This window comes from Cupressus sempervirens, chromosome 7, assembly GCF_028749045.1.
Source record: "Cupressus sempervirens isolate cs-2001-9-10 chromosome 7, ASM2874904v1, whole genome shotgun sequence".
NCBI lineage: Eukaryota > Viridiplantae > Streptophyta > Pinopsida > Cupressales > Cupressaceae > Cupressus > Cupressus sempervirens.
The window spans coordinates 180,971,996-180,986,871 of NC_143124.1; positions in this window are offsets into that span (position 1 = coordinate 180,971,996).

Genomic DNA, 14,876 nt, shown 5'->3' on the forward strand with positions numbered 1-14,876 from the left:
TAGAAGTCTACTTTGCAAAGAAACAAAGAAGGAAATAAAATCTATTCTAACAAAGTAGTTCACTCACTAAGTGGGCCCCCTTGGATGAGTGCAATAGATAGACAATCAAGATAGAAGGTGGAAACTTAAACTTTGTATTCTATTCATTCATAGTAAGAGATTACATTTGAAAACAAGATTACACATTGTTGAACAAACAATCTATTCTATCTTCCTTCTACCAAAAAAAATAACTATTCAAAGCTACAATAGGAATTACTTAAAGGGTAGATAGAAAAACTTCCTACTACGATCATGCCATCAATGAGAATTATTTACAGATCATAAAGTTTACAACAAAAATATCATTAACTATGTTTTAACTTCTCCAATAATATAGTAGGTTGAGGAAGCTATATTTGTGCACTGCCATAACAGAAATCACACAATAATCTGCTTGTTGTGGTGATTCATCAATCTAGTCAGCTTTGACTTAGAGTTGAAATGATGACTTTGAATATGGAAAGTACCTACAAAAAATTGAATGCAACAACTTCCACATACATATATATTCATTTCATCATCAATGTTAGAAAAGGTATAATGTCCAAACTACCTCTCTTTGCAAATCTTATGGCTATAGGAAGGAACCTACCTAAACATAGCATGGATGAGGAAATATTTATCAACATGTAATATTCCTTCATTAAACCATAGAAGTCCACAGATTCAAGCAAAAACAACATATCTAAACAATCTATACTTCAATCTTCATGTCTTAACATATATAATATATTCATAAAAACATAAGTTCTTTTTCTTAAACCGTAGAGTCATAAAATGTTTCTTGCAAGATAATTGTCTAAGAACAAGATAAAAGGTTCTAAAAATATTTTAGAGGCTCATCAAAAGGTTATTTAGATTTTAAATATCTTACAATGAGAAACAATCTGTGCAACATATGTCTCACATAATTTTATATTCATTTCATAAAACATAAGTCAATGTAATGATTAAAAACTCAAATAAGTAATTATTATATCACATGTAATAAAAATGAATTATAGTTCTTGTAATGCTTTTCTGAAAAGCATGTCCAACAGTTATAAGATAAATAAAAGCATTAAGAAAGTATAAACATGAAATACAAATTTGGTAAAACAACATCAACAGCTTTTAACATTTTCTTGCAAAAAATCCTACCAAAATCTCTCTACTAGGAACCCTCTAGATTGCCTATTTAAGCTCTAGCATGCACCTACACATTACCTCCATTTAAAATTTACTCTTCCTTAATTCATAGTAGACATAACACTAGAAGAAGAAGAATACATTTTTCCCTTCCATATCTTGAAACTACATCCCTCGTGTTCACAAATGGAACCAAAGAAAAACTCAAAATCATTAGGTAGATCAAAAACCCCAACATTTCCCTCAAGAACCTACACCACACTTTCCATACTCAGCCTCAATGCTAAATTACTCTATGTACACCATAAACAAAACTTAACCATTCTCTCCAACACTTCCCCTGCCTCTGCATAAATAGACCCAATTCGACTATCAAATAGATCTACCAATTTCCTCTCTTTCATCTTTCCCAAAGTAATTGAAGGCAAATACCAATTCTCAAATGTCTCTGACCTATCCACAATCCTCTGCCTACTCACAATCTCTACAAGCACATTTCTATAGCTAAAAACATCAATTTTAGCACTAATTTTACAATCCAAAACACATTCAAGGGATATATAACAAGGGCATTCCTCTCACATGAACCATCACAACCTTGCTTTGATCTTTACTTAGAACTCTTGCAAGCCCAAAATTGACCAATTTCGCCATGAAATTCTGATCAAGAAGAATATTTGGTGGCTTAATGTCCCAATGAAGCACTTTTGAAGTCGAATCCTAGTGCAAATAATGAAGTCCATGAGCAGTTTGTTGCATAATTGAATGGTGGGTCTTCCAATTGAGCACTTATCTATTCAAATCGAAGATCTAGTTGTGAAGAGAGTCATTCTGTATCAATTCATAGACTAGAAAATAATGAGAATTGGTGGCGGAGAGGTTATGCAAGTGTACAAGGTTTGCATGGTTAAGGGATGTCAGTGCCATCAATTTGGTAAGAAATTTGTCAACACCATTGTGGAGGCACTTTATGACCACATTTGTGTCATCTTTTAGACTTCCTCTATATACATGGTCAAATCCTCCTTTGTTAATTTCATTAGAGAAGGTATTTTTGGTGGCTTTCAAATCTTTGTAAGTGAACATATTTGGAAATTAATTAATGGAGGGTTCAAAACTGTAAGGCAATCCAATGAGGCACAAAGCTTCCAAGCTACCAACCAGTGAAGGCCACCCCATAGACTTTTTAGGGAATTGATATAGGCCCATTCATGTCTAAAACCTCTTTGTCTTAGAGCCAAGGACTAAGGGGCATCCATGCCACCAAAATCACCTAGGGCATGATCTTTCCCTCATCCCTTATGATGTCGAAGCCTTTCACTCAACAAGACTTGATCCCTAGTGAGCTCTTTGTGACCCATTCAACTTCACTAGTAGACCAAGGACCCATTGTCATCATTGTTCTTCTTCATAACCCACTTTAATGCACTTCTGCTACCACCCTTGATGTAATTTGTTATACATAAACACTTGTGCAACAAAATTTTGCAAGCCATTTGGTATTGTACAAAAATTTGACAGAAGTATAAGGAAACTCAGATATAGAAATAGCTTCCTACACTAATCTCTTAAGGAAATTATTGTGTGAATTCTTTCTAAATCCTTACAATTTCATATTCAATTTTGATAGAACAACAATATTGTATTCAACCATGAATACCAAAAATAGATAGAGAAATAATAACACATAAACAAAAAGATATGCTGGTGGGGAAAAACCTTCTGGTAAAACAACCCCAGCCCTCCAAAACCTACATAGTGTATTATCTTCAACTCAAAGGTTACAACACATTTGTAGTGCAAACTCTTTTAGGAGATGGAAGACTTATCCAGCCACTACCAACAATACACTATTCACACACTCTCAACCTTCTATAGCCCTCAAAATGCTTATATAATGTGATTTCCATTAGTAGGGAATCTTCCAAAGCTATCTCTTACACGTCATAGGAATCTATCACAACCATTTCAGTCATGATTTCCTTACACAAATTAAATCTTCCAAATATAGTTCTTATGCATCATAGGAATCTATCATAACCATTTTTAGTCATGATCTCCTTAAACACAATTAAATATTCCAAAGATAGCTCATACACATCATAAGAAATCATCATAGGAATCTGTCATAGGAATCTATCATAGGAATCCGTCATAGGAATCCATCATAATTCAAGATGTCAACACATGCAAGTGGATTGACACATCAACACGCCAACTAGACATGTACACTCACACTTAGTTAGATTATTTACAAAAAATACATTTACAAAAAAAATAATAAGAATAGGAATTATCCAAGGTTGAGACACCTTATTCCTAACATTCTCCCACTTGTTGAACACCTTTTAAGAACAATAGGAACATAACAAGAACTAATCACTATAAGCTAAAAGGCCCATAAACTTTGAACACCATTTGAACTTCTCTATACCCACTGGTTTCATCAATGAATCTACAACATTCTTTATAGTATCTACCTTCTCCGAATTTACCTTTCCATCTTCCACCATATCTTTCACAAAGTGAAATTGCACATCAATGTGCTTCGTTCTAGAATGGAAAGTTGGATTCTTTGCAAGGCAAATAGCACTCTAACTATCACAAAAAATAGTAATTTGTCTTGCATTAACACCAATATTAGAACACAATCTCCTAAGCCAAATGGATTCCTTACAAACATGAGTAGTAGCCATGTACTCAACTTTTGTAGTGGAAAAAACAACCATAGGTTGTCACTTACTCATCCAACTGATGGCAACAACAAACATATGAACACATAGGCACTGGTGGATCTCCTACTGTCAATATCACCTGCCCAATCTGAATCCACAAACCCATGAATTTATAAAATGAATGTAGAGCTCCAAAAGAGTTACCATGATAAAAAAAAAGGGAGTAATTTGATGCACCCCTCAAATATCTAAATATTCGCTTAATTGCATCCCAATGTACCCATCCAAGATTAGCCATAAACTATCTTAGAACTCCCACTGCTTGGGTAATGTTTGGTCTAGTACAAACCATAGCATACATAAGACTTCCATTTGCACTAGAATAAGATACTCTAATCATGTCCTCCACCTCACTAGGAGATTTTGGACAATCATCTATAGATAAATTTGTTACCATAGAAACCATAACACACAATGGTCTACAATCTGCCATGTTGAACCTTTCCAACACAGACTTCACATACTTACTCTAACTCAACCAAAGTTCTCTATTAGACCTATCTCTACTAATTTACATACCCAAGATGTACCTTGCTACCCCAAGATCTTTCATCCCAAACTATGTTAACAACTAAGATTTAAAATTATAAATCCTACCCTTACCATTCCCAAGTACCAAAATATCATCAATGTTAGGATAAACCATGGACAGAAATAAAAACTACATGCAAATATAACCAATAACAAAAATAATAGATTGGACAGGGGCTTGCTGGCAGAGGAGGGAGGACAGAATAGGGATAAGGCTAGGTCAGATGATGACAAGGCCACAATCAGTACTCTCACCAGTATGGATCAAGGCATGGAGAAGGTCCAGGATCAAATGGAAAATGAGCAGCAAAAGATAATCAAGGTAGCTCAGACTATGTAGGAAATGGAGAAGATAACTGAAGACTAGTTTTCTTGTCTTTTGTCTTTTTGTCTTCCTAGCGTTTGGCTTTTCGACAGGCTTTCTGTAGTCTATTTTAGTTTGTTTGTTTTTTGGCCTTTCTGTGGGCCTTTGTTTTGGGCTGGGCCTTCGGGCTTTTTTTCAGCTATTGGACCTCTATTTTGGCTAGGCTTCTTTGGCTTATTATCAGCCTTGTTTTTGTAAAACTTATGGGTTTCAGGATCCCTTAAAATCTATTTTTCTTATAAAAAAAAAAAATAATAGATCACACAGAAATGAACAGAAGGCACCAAGATTTAACGTGGTTCACCCAATCCCTGGGCTATGTCCACCAAACAATAAGTCTGATCTTATTACAATCCAGTGACTACAACCTGATTACAATCCGTAATCCCTTATAGCTCAATATCGCTGCAAGAACCAATTTCGCATCACAACATAATAAAAAATACCTAACCCTAAACCCTTTTATACAAGTATTAAACCACTTTAGAGTTATAACATGTCGACCATATGTCGGCCATAATATGTCAGTTACCATGTCGGCCATGGCCCAAAAATTTATGATGTACAGTACATTCCTGATCAGTCACCATAATCTAACAATCTCCCACTTGGGGACTAATCAAGCTCCACATGAAACAACAATCTCCCACTTGGAGACTGATCTTGTACCAATACCACTACCACATGGGGCGCCCACTAGATCAAACCACCCTGGACTCTGATGTTCTTTTATTCATGGTCAGTCTAAAAGACCAACTGAAGCTGAAGAGGAGTTCAGCTTCTCCCTTGTGAAAACCTTTTTCAACATATCTGTTAGATTGTCATTGGTATGTATCTTCTCCAGCTTTAACTGTCCATCCTCCAAAACTGACTGAATGAAATGGTATGGCAACTGTATGTGTTTGGTCTTAGAATGCAGAGTTGAATTCTTAGCAAGATGAATGGTACTCTGACTATCTATGAACAAATAATTATCCTTCTGAGGATGTCCCAATTCTTCCAAGAAGAACTGAAGCCATATCATCTCTTTGGTTGCCTCTGTAGCAGCAACATACTCTGCCTCTGTAGTGGATAGAGCATTAATCTTTTGTAACCTAGAAACCCAGCTCATAGCTGTCCCACCAATAGTAAAGACATAACCTGTAGTACTTCGCCTGGTATCAATATCCCCTGCAAATCCGAGTCAACATAGCCTTGTAAATCAGTAGTAGAGCCCCCAAAGTGTAAACACTTATTGGATGTTCCTCTCAAATATCAGAGAATCCACTTAACAACATTCCAATGCTCAAATCCTGGATGACTCATATTCCTACTAATGACTCACACTGCATGTGCAATATTTGGCCTAGTGCATACCATAGCATACATTAAGCTTCCTACAGCTGAAGCATAGGGTACCTTGGACATCTTATCCTCCTCTTCTTGTGTCTTGGGACACATCTCCTTAGTCAATTTCAAATGACTAGGTAAAGGTGTGATGACAGCTTTAGCATTCTCCATACAGAAATGTTGCAACACCTTCTCAACATAATCAGCTTGAGATAGCGTCAAGGTTCTGTTCTTCCTATCTCTGAAAATCTTCATACCAAGGATTTGTTTTGCTGCCCCCAAATCCTTCATAGCAAATGTATGTGCTAACTGGCATTTTAGCCCCTTAATATGATTCAGGTTAGACCCAGCTACAAGCATATCATCAACATATAAACATAAAATAATGTAGCTATCATCATCCAACCTCTTAAAATAAACACAGTAATCTGAATGACACTTGTTATATCCATGCTCATGCATAAAACTATCAAATTTTAGATACCATTGACGAGGTGCTTGCTTCAAGCCATATAAACTTTTCTTCAATTTGCACACTAAGTTCTCCTTACCTTTGACCTCAAAACCCTGTGGTTGAGCCATATATATTTCTTCATCCAAATCACCATGAAGAAAGGTTGTTTTAACATCCAACTACTCTAAATGCAAATCTTCAGTAGCCACAAGACTTAAAATAGTACGGATAGAAGTCATTTTAACAACAGGAGAAAATATCTCATCAAAATCAATTCCCTTTATCTGTGCAAATCCTTTTACAACTAACCTAGCCTTAAATCTTTTCTTACCTCCTTCCTCTTCTTTCAACCTGTAAACCCACTTATTCTATAAAGCCTTTTTACCTACAGGCAACTTGCACAAATCCCATGTCTTATTTTTCAGCAAAGAGTCCATTTCATCTTTCATTGTAGACTCCCACTAAATCTTAGTATCCACCTGCACAACTTCATCATAACTTTCAGGTTCACCAGCATCAGTAAGTAAAATAGAATACAAAGAGGGAGAAAACCTTTGTGGAGGTCTAATTTGCCTCATTGACCATCTAACATTTACTGGTGTGTGTGGTATTTGTTGTTGCAGTTGTTTCACATCATGAGGAATGGCTGAAACATCAGCTTTTGGAGTATCATCTAGCACTACATAATCATCTTCTTTCTTCTCATCTTGCTACAATAGATCTTTGTACAACACTTTCTCATTGAATATGACATTCTGACTTCGAACAATTTTAATATTTTCAAAATCCCAAAGCCTATAACCAAATTCATTAATGCCATATCCAAAAAAGACACATTTCTTTGATTTAGCTTCTAGCTTGGTTCTATTTTCAAAGTCTATATGAGCAAAAGCTTCACAACTAAAGGTCTTGAGAAAAGAATAACTCACCTTCTTACCAGTCCATGTTTCCTCTGGAATACCACAGCCCAAAGGAGTAGAGGGACCTCTATTAATCAAATATACTGCAGTATTGACAGCCTTTGCCCACATGTGTAAGGGAAACCCAGCATGCAACCTCATGCTCCTTGTGCGCTCCATTATAGTTCTGTTCATGCATTCAGCCACTCCATTTTCCTGTGGAGTCCTTGGAACAGTTTTCTGTCTATGAATACCATTAGTGGAGAAATAATATTCAAATTCATGACTGCAATACTCACTACCATTATCAGATCCGAGACATTTTAATTTCTTACCAGTCTCATTTTCAACCAAGCATTTCCATTTCTTAAAAGTTTGAAATACATCATATTTCTGTCTAAGGAAATAAACCCATACTTTTCTAGTTGTGTCATCAATAAATGTAACATAATAATGAGAGCCACCAAGGGAAGATACCTGAGCTGGTCCCCATACATCTGTATGCACAAGCTCTAATTTCTCCTTTTTGTTTTCCTTCCCTGTCTTTACAAAACTCACTCTCTTTTGTTTTCCATACACACAACTTTCACAGAAATCCATATTCACACATTTCAGACCTGGTAAAACTTTCTTTGAATGAAGTACTTTCATACCTTTCTCACTCATGTGCCCAAGTCTATTGTGCCACAACGCTGTATCAGAATCTACAGCAACTATTTGTTCTCCCTAGTCAACTGCAGCAATTGTTCCTGAACATTCATTTTTCTCTGAAACAATCAAAGTAGAAGGAACAATATGACCTGTACAAAGATATATGGTGCCTACTTTGACACCTTTTGCTACTATAAGGGAACCTTTTGAAACCTTCCAATTTTTATCATTAAAAGTAACTACACAATCCTTATCACCGAGTTTCCTGGCTGAAATTAAATTTCTACTCAGCCTTGGAACATGTCTTACCTCATGTAGTAGCCAATGATTCCCATTTTGCAACTTAATCTTAATTTTCCCCTTTCCAACAATCTAACAGGGTTCATTATCCCCCAAATAAATAAGCCCAAAATCTCCTTGGACATAATCAATGAAATAACCTCTATGAGGTGTAGCATGAAATGAAACACTAGAATCTAAAGCCCATAAATCATCAACACTCTCTAAAGCCAGAAGCAAAGCATCCTCTTCGAATTTGTTACTTACCAGATTTGCCTCATTGTCTCCATCTGATTTATCTCCTTTATTTTTCTTTCAATTTCAACAATCTTTCTTTTTGTGCCCTAGTTTCCCATAGTACCAGCAATCATTTGGTCCTCTCAATTAAGACCTCCTCCCCATTGACTTTCCTCTTGATTTTCTATGATTTCCAGAGTTACTTCCTCTTTCAATCGTTCTGCCCCTACTTTGTGCATTCAAAGCACTTCCTGATGTAGATCCACCTAAGGATTTCCTATGAGTTTCCTCGCTTAAAATAACACCGACCACATCATCATATTTTAGGGTACTAGATCCAAGAACAGAATTACTCACTGCCATTACCAAGCCATTCCAGCTTTCAGGCAAAGAACACAAAATCAAGAGAGTCCTAATTTCTTCATCAAAATTGATACCCATAGAAGATAACTGACTAGTAATATTATTAAACTCATTTAAATGATCTACAACAGATCCACCTTCTGCCATTTTCATATTAAATAAATGCTTCATGAGAAATACCTTGTTTGAAGTGGAGGGCTTTTCATACAGTGTTGTTAGGGTTTTCATCAAATCTTCTGTCGTCTTTGCTTTTTTAATATTAAATGCCATCGATGGTGCCAAGCATAACCGAATGCTTCCAAGTGCTTTTCTATCCAAATGATCCCATTCAGCCTCTGACATAGTTCCCTAATTCTTGGCTTTGCCTTCCAATGGCTTCCATAAATCCTTCTGATATAGATAGTCTTCCATTTGTATCTTCCATAACTAGAAGTTTTTCCCATTAAACCTATCAACCCTCAGCTTACGCTCATCTTCCATCGCTCCCACTCAACCGTGAGACTCCCACTTAACCGTGAGACTTTCTTGCAGAGGATAACTAAAAGACAACCTCGCTCTGATACCACTTGTTAGGATAAACCATGGACATAAATAAAAACTACATGCAAATATAACCAATAACAAAAATAATAGATCACATAGAAATGAACAGAAGGCACCAAGATTTAACGTGGTTCACCCAATCCCTAGGCTACGTCCACCAAACAATAAGTTCGACCTTATTAAAATCAAGTGATTACAACCTGATTACAATCCGTAATCCCTTATAGCTCAATACCACCGCAAGAACCAATTTTGCATCACAACATAATAAAAAAAACCTAACCTTAAACCCTTTTATAAAAGTATTAAACTGCTTTAGGGTTATAACATGTCGGCCATATGTCAACCATAATATGTCGGCTACCATGTTGGCCATGGCCCAAAAATTTATGAAGTATGTACAGTACTTTCCTGATCAGTAACCATAATCTAACAATCAACATATAATGCAACAATAAGAAGGTGATCATTTTCAACTCTGAAGTAAACAAAATGTCTAATTTTAATCTTACAAATCCAATTGATAATACAAAGGTATGAAACTTAAGGTACCATATCCTAGGAAATTGTTTCAAACCATATAGAGATTTATTTAATCTGCAAACCAAAGATTCTTTATCTTCAACAATGTAGTGCTCAGGTTGTGACATATAAATATCTTCCTCCAAATTGCCATGAAGGAAAGTTGTCTTCACATCCATCTATTATATCTCTAAATCATATGATGTAGCAAGAGATAACAAAAATCTAATGGATGTCAATATTACAATAGGATAGAATATTTCACCATAATCTATTCCCTCTACTTGTGAATACACCTTCACAACAAATCTAGCTTTGTAACTTTCAACATTGACATCTACACAAAATTTCTTCTTGAACACCCATTTGCTACCAATAGTTCTTCATCCTTTAGGTAAAGGTACTAGGTCCCTAGTTTTGTTTTTATCCGATGAAGCCATCTCATCATCCATTGCCTCAATCCAAGAACCTGTATCTTCCATATCCAAAGCCTCTTTCATAGATCTAGGCTCATTAGTGTTAGTAATCAAAGTAAAAGCACAATTGGAATCTAACATAGAATAACCAAACCTTTTTGGCTACTTCCTTACTCTCATGCATCTCGTCAAGGGCTGAGATTGACGTTTCCTCTTCCTCTTCCTCTAAACTATCAGAGCTACTAGAGATCTCCTCATCATTAGACCCAACATGGTCTTTCTATTTAGTTTTCTCAGGGGTAGGAGGCAACTGAACAATATCTTCCTTCTTTTCTTTTTCATCTGGTTGTATCACAATAGGAGAAGATGTTATCTCTCTAAAAATAAAATTTCTTCTACACAACACCTTGCCAGTCACAGGGTCCCAAAGCTTGTATCCTTTCACACCAACTTTGTATCTGATGAAAATATATTTGACAACTTTATTTTCCAACTTAGATCTTTTCTCCTTTGGAACATGTACATAAGCTTCACAACCAAAAACAAAAAGATATCTAATTCAAGGCTTCTTACCAAATCACACCTCCATGGGTGTCTTACCAACAAGATTTGATGTAGGATATCTATTAAGTAGATAGCAAGTAGTGGCCATAGCTTCAACCCAAAAAAATTTGTTCAAGACTAGCTCCACTAAGCATACTCCTAGCCTTCTCCATCAATGTCTTGTTCATTCTTTCTACAACTCCATTTTTCTCTAGGGTATAAGGAGTTGTCTTATGCCTCTCAATACCTTGTTCTCTACAAAATTGTTCAAACTCTACTGAGAAAAACTCACCACCATTATTAGTTCTCATGCACTTAATCTTCTTACTAGTCTAATTCTGTACAATGGCTTTAAATTCCTTGAACTGACTAAAAACTTGCGTCTTACTTTTCAGTAAATATATCCACATCCTTCTACTATAATCATCTATGAAAGATACAAAAAATATAGACTTGGAGATTGAAGAAGCTTTTACAAGACCAAATACATCAGAATGAATAAGATCCAAAACATCAGAAGATTTTTGAGAACTAGAGTAAAATTGAACACAATTTTTTTTTACCATAGATACAATGTTCACAGAAGTCAAACTTGAGATTATAATCATTTAAACCCTCAATGAGGTTCTTTTCCTTCAGGGTTCTGAGACCCTTTTCACCAATGTGGCCAAATCTCATATGCCACAACATTGTGTTTTCTACAGGAAGCTTTCTCTCCAATGTGTTTGCACCCTTAGGTACACATTTTGCACTACCATTGAAACCAATAACCATAGTTTCAAGGTACTAAAAGCATAAAGATCAAGATGTCAAAAAGAGAGGCACCCAAACTAAATAGAGATAACTTTCTTGCATGGAAAATTTTGATGAAGCTACACCTTGGAGGACATGGGGATTATGCACAAACTTACATTATAGCATAACATGTTGATCCAACAAGAGCCGTCATTGCTGAAGATTTGAAGAAAAAGAAAGAGCACAATCAGGCTATGTTGGAGATTGCCTCTACCCTAAGCTGTGCTAAGTTTGATGATATCAAAGACCTTTAAAGTGAAAAGTAGATGTTGGATTCCCTAAACACCATCTATGGAGGAGACAACAATGTTCAAAGAGCCAAGTTGGAGAGCTTTAGAGGTAAGTTTGATGAAATGAGAATGGATGAAGGTGAAAACATTGCTCAATATGTTGCTAAAATAAAAGAGGTTGTTAGTGCTATAAAAGGTGCAACTGGTAAAATAAATGATGATATTGTGCTAAATAAAGTCTTGAGAACATTGTTTCCTATGTATGACATTAGAATGTCTACAATTCAAGAGTTAAGATGTATACTAGTAAATGATTTAACCCTTGAAGGTCTGGTGGGTAGAATCACTACATTTGAGTTATCTAATTTTCATAACCAACAAATAGAGAGTATTGAATAAGCTTTCAAAGAAAAATTGTTACTGAATGGTTCTGAGGAGGTGAAGCCAAAGGAGAAGAAAAGAAAAACAAAAGTATGCATCTCATGATAGTAGCATAGATGAGGAAGACAATGAACAATTGGAAGCATTGCTGGCCAGAAGATTCCACAAAGAAAAATGTAAATTTAAAGGTGATCTACCTATCATTTGTTTTAATTGCAATGAAGTTGGTCATATTGCAACAAGATGTACATAGAAGAAGAACTTCAAAGAAGGGAACAAGCACAAAAACAAAAGAGAAGATGATGGAAGAGACTACAGAGACAAAGGCAAGAAGTCATGTTATTTTGCTGATGAAAATAATTTTGATGAAAATGATGATGAAGTGGTATATGTTGCAATGAAGGATGAGTCAGATGAGGATGAAGGTACTGCAGTTATGAATTGTGTGAACAAGAATGACAAATGGATCATTGACAGTGGATTCTCACATCACATAATTAAAGACAAAAGTAAGTTTGTTTCCTTAACCTGTTATGATGGAAATAGTGTAAGATTTGGTAATGATGCACCATGTTCAATAAAAGGAAAAGGGTCTATTAAGCTTATAGACAAGATTTCATGTGACGGTGCTTACTATGTTGAAGGATTGAATTGTAACTTGTTAAGTGTGTCACAATTGAATAATTTGGGGTGCAAAGTTGAGTTTGAAAATAAATCAGCCAAGATATATGATACAAATGGAAATTTGATTGGAAAAGGTGATCAAATTAGCAGTAATCTATTCTATTTGGATATAGAAGATGCTACTTGTCTTATTGCAAAATTTGATGATGTATGGCTTTGGCACAAGAGATTATGTCATGTTAAATTTGATAATCAAATTAGTATAAGTAACATGAAAAGAGTTAGAGGCTTTCCTAAGTTGAAGAAACCAAAAAACATAATGTTCAAATAATGTCAGCTAGGCAAGATGACAAAGTCAAGTTTTAAAAGTAAAGCTTATACCTCCAAGGAAATACTTGAAATTGTTCATACTGACTTGTGTGGACCCATCGAGGTGCAAAGCTACAAAGGAGATAGGCATATAATGCTACTTGTTGATTATTATTGTAGAATGATGACTATCATGTTTCTAGAAAAAAAATTAGATGCTTTTCAAATGTTTAAATGGTATTTGCAAGAGTTGAGAAAGAAAAAGGTAAGAGCTTGAAATGTTTGAGATTAGACAAAGGAGGTGAATTCACTTCACATGAGTTTGAGAGGTTCTGCAATGATAGAGGAATCAAGAGATAGACATTAACAACTAGGACCCCTGTACAAAATGGAATTGCTAAAAGAAGAAATAGGTCAATAATGGATTGTGCCAGAACACTAGTGATGGAGAAAAATGTTGCCCTAAAATAATGGAGAGAAGTTGTAAGTATTGCAATATAGATTTTGAACCATGTGCAAGTAAATAAAGGTACTCACTCAAAACCTTTTGAACTATGGTATGGTCATCCACCTAATGTGAAATATTTTAAGATATTTGGAAGCAAATGCTATATTCTCAAATATGTTAGGAGTGGAAAGACTAATGCAAAGAGTGAAGAAGCTATATTCCTTGGCTACTCCACAAGAAGTAAAGCTTATAAGAATTTAATTACTAACACTAACAAAATTGTGGAAAGTGCAAATGTAAATTTTTATGAGCTTACAAAAGAACATGAGGATGAAACTACAAAAGAACCAGAAGACTGGAAGAAATTTGCATAGTATTATGAAGGAATGCCTACTAAAGAAGATGCTACAAATCATGCAACAAACTAGCAGCAAGTTTCAACAATTGTTGAGTCACATCCTATGAATGCCAAGTTACATTCAGATGTTGAGTTGTAGAATGAGGAGAATGCACAATCTGAATTTGAGATTGGCATACATGAAAGAGATGCTAAAATACCTAACAGAGATGCACATAGTGATACTGAAGCTGAGAGATTGAATGCAGCCACAAGAATTGAGCCTAGACTATCCAAATATGTCAAAAGACATCATCCTACAGATTGAATCATTGGAGATAAAGATGCAAGGCCAATGACAAGAAATAGGTTGAGAAGTGAATCATGTTTGCTAAGCATGAAGGAACCTAAGATAGTGAGAGATGCATTGGAAGATGATGATTGGTACAAGGCTATGGAAGAGGAAATTCAATAGATAGAAAAGAATAAGACTTGGAGCTTAGTTCCTAGACCAGAGGACAAGAATGTGATTGGCACAAAATGTGTATTTAGGAACAAGCTTGATAAGAATGGTGAAGTGACAAGGAATAAAGAAAGACTAGTTTACAAAGGATGTGCTCAAGAAGGAGTTGAGTATGGTGAAACATTTTCCCCTATTGGAAGACTGGAAGGAGTAAGAATTATGCTTGCTTATGATACGTACAAAGGTTTTAAAG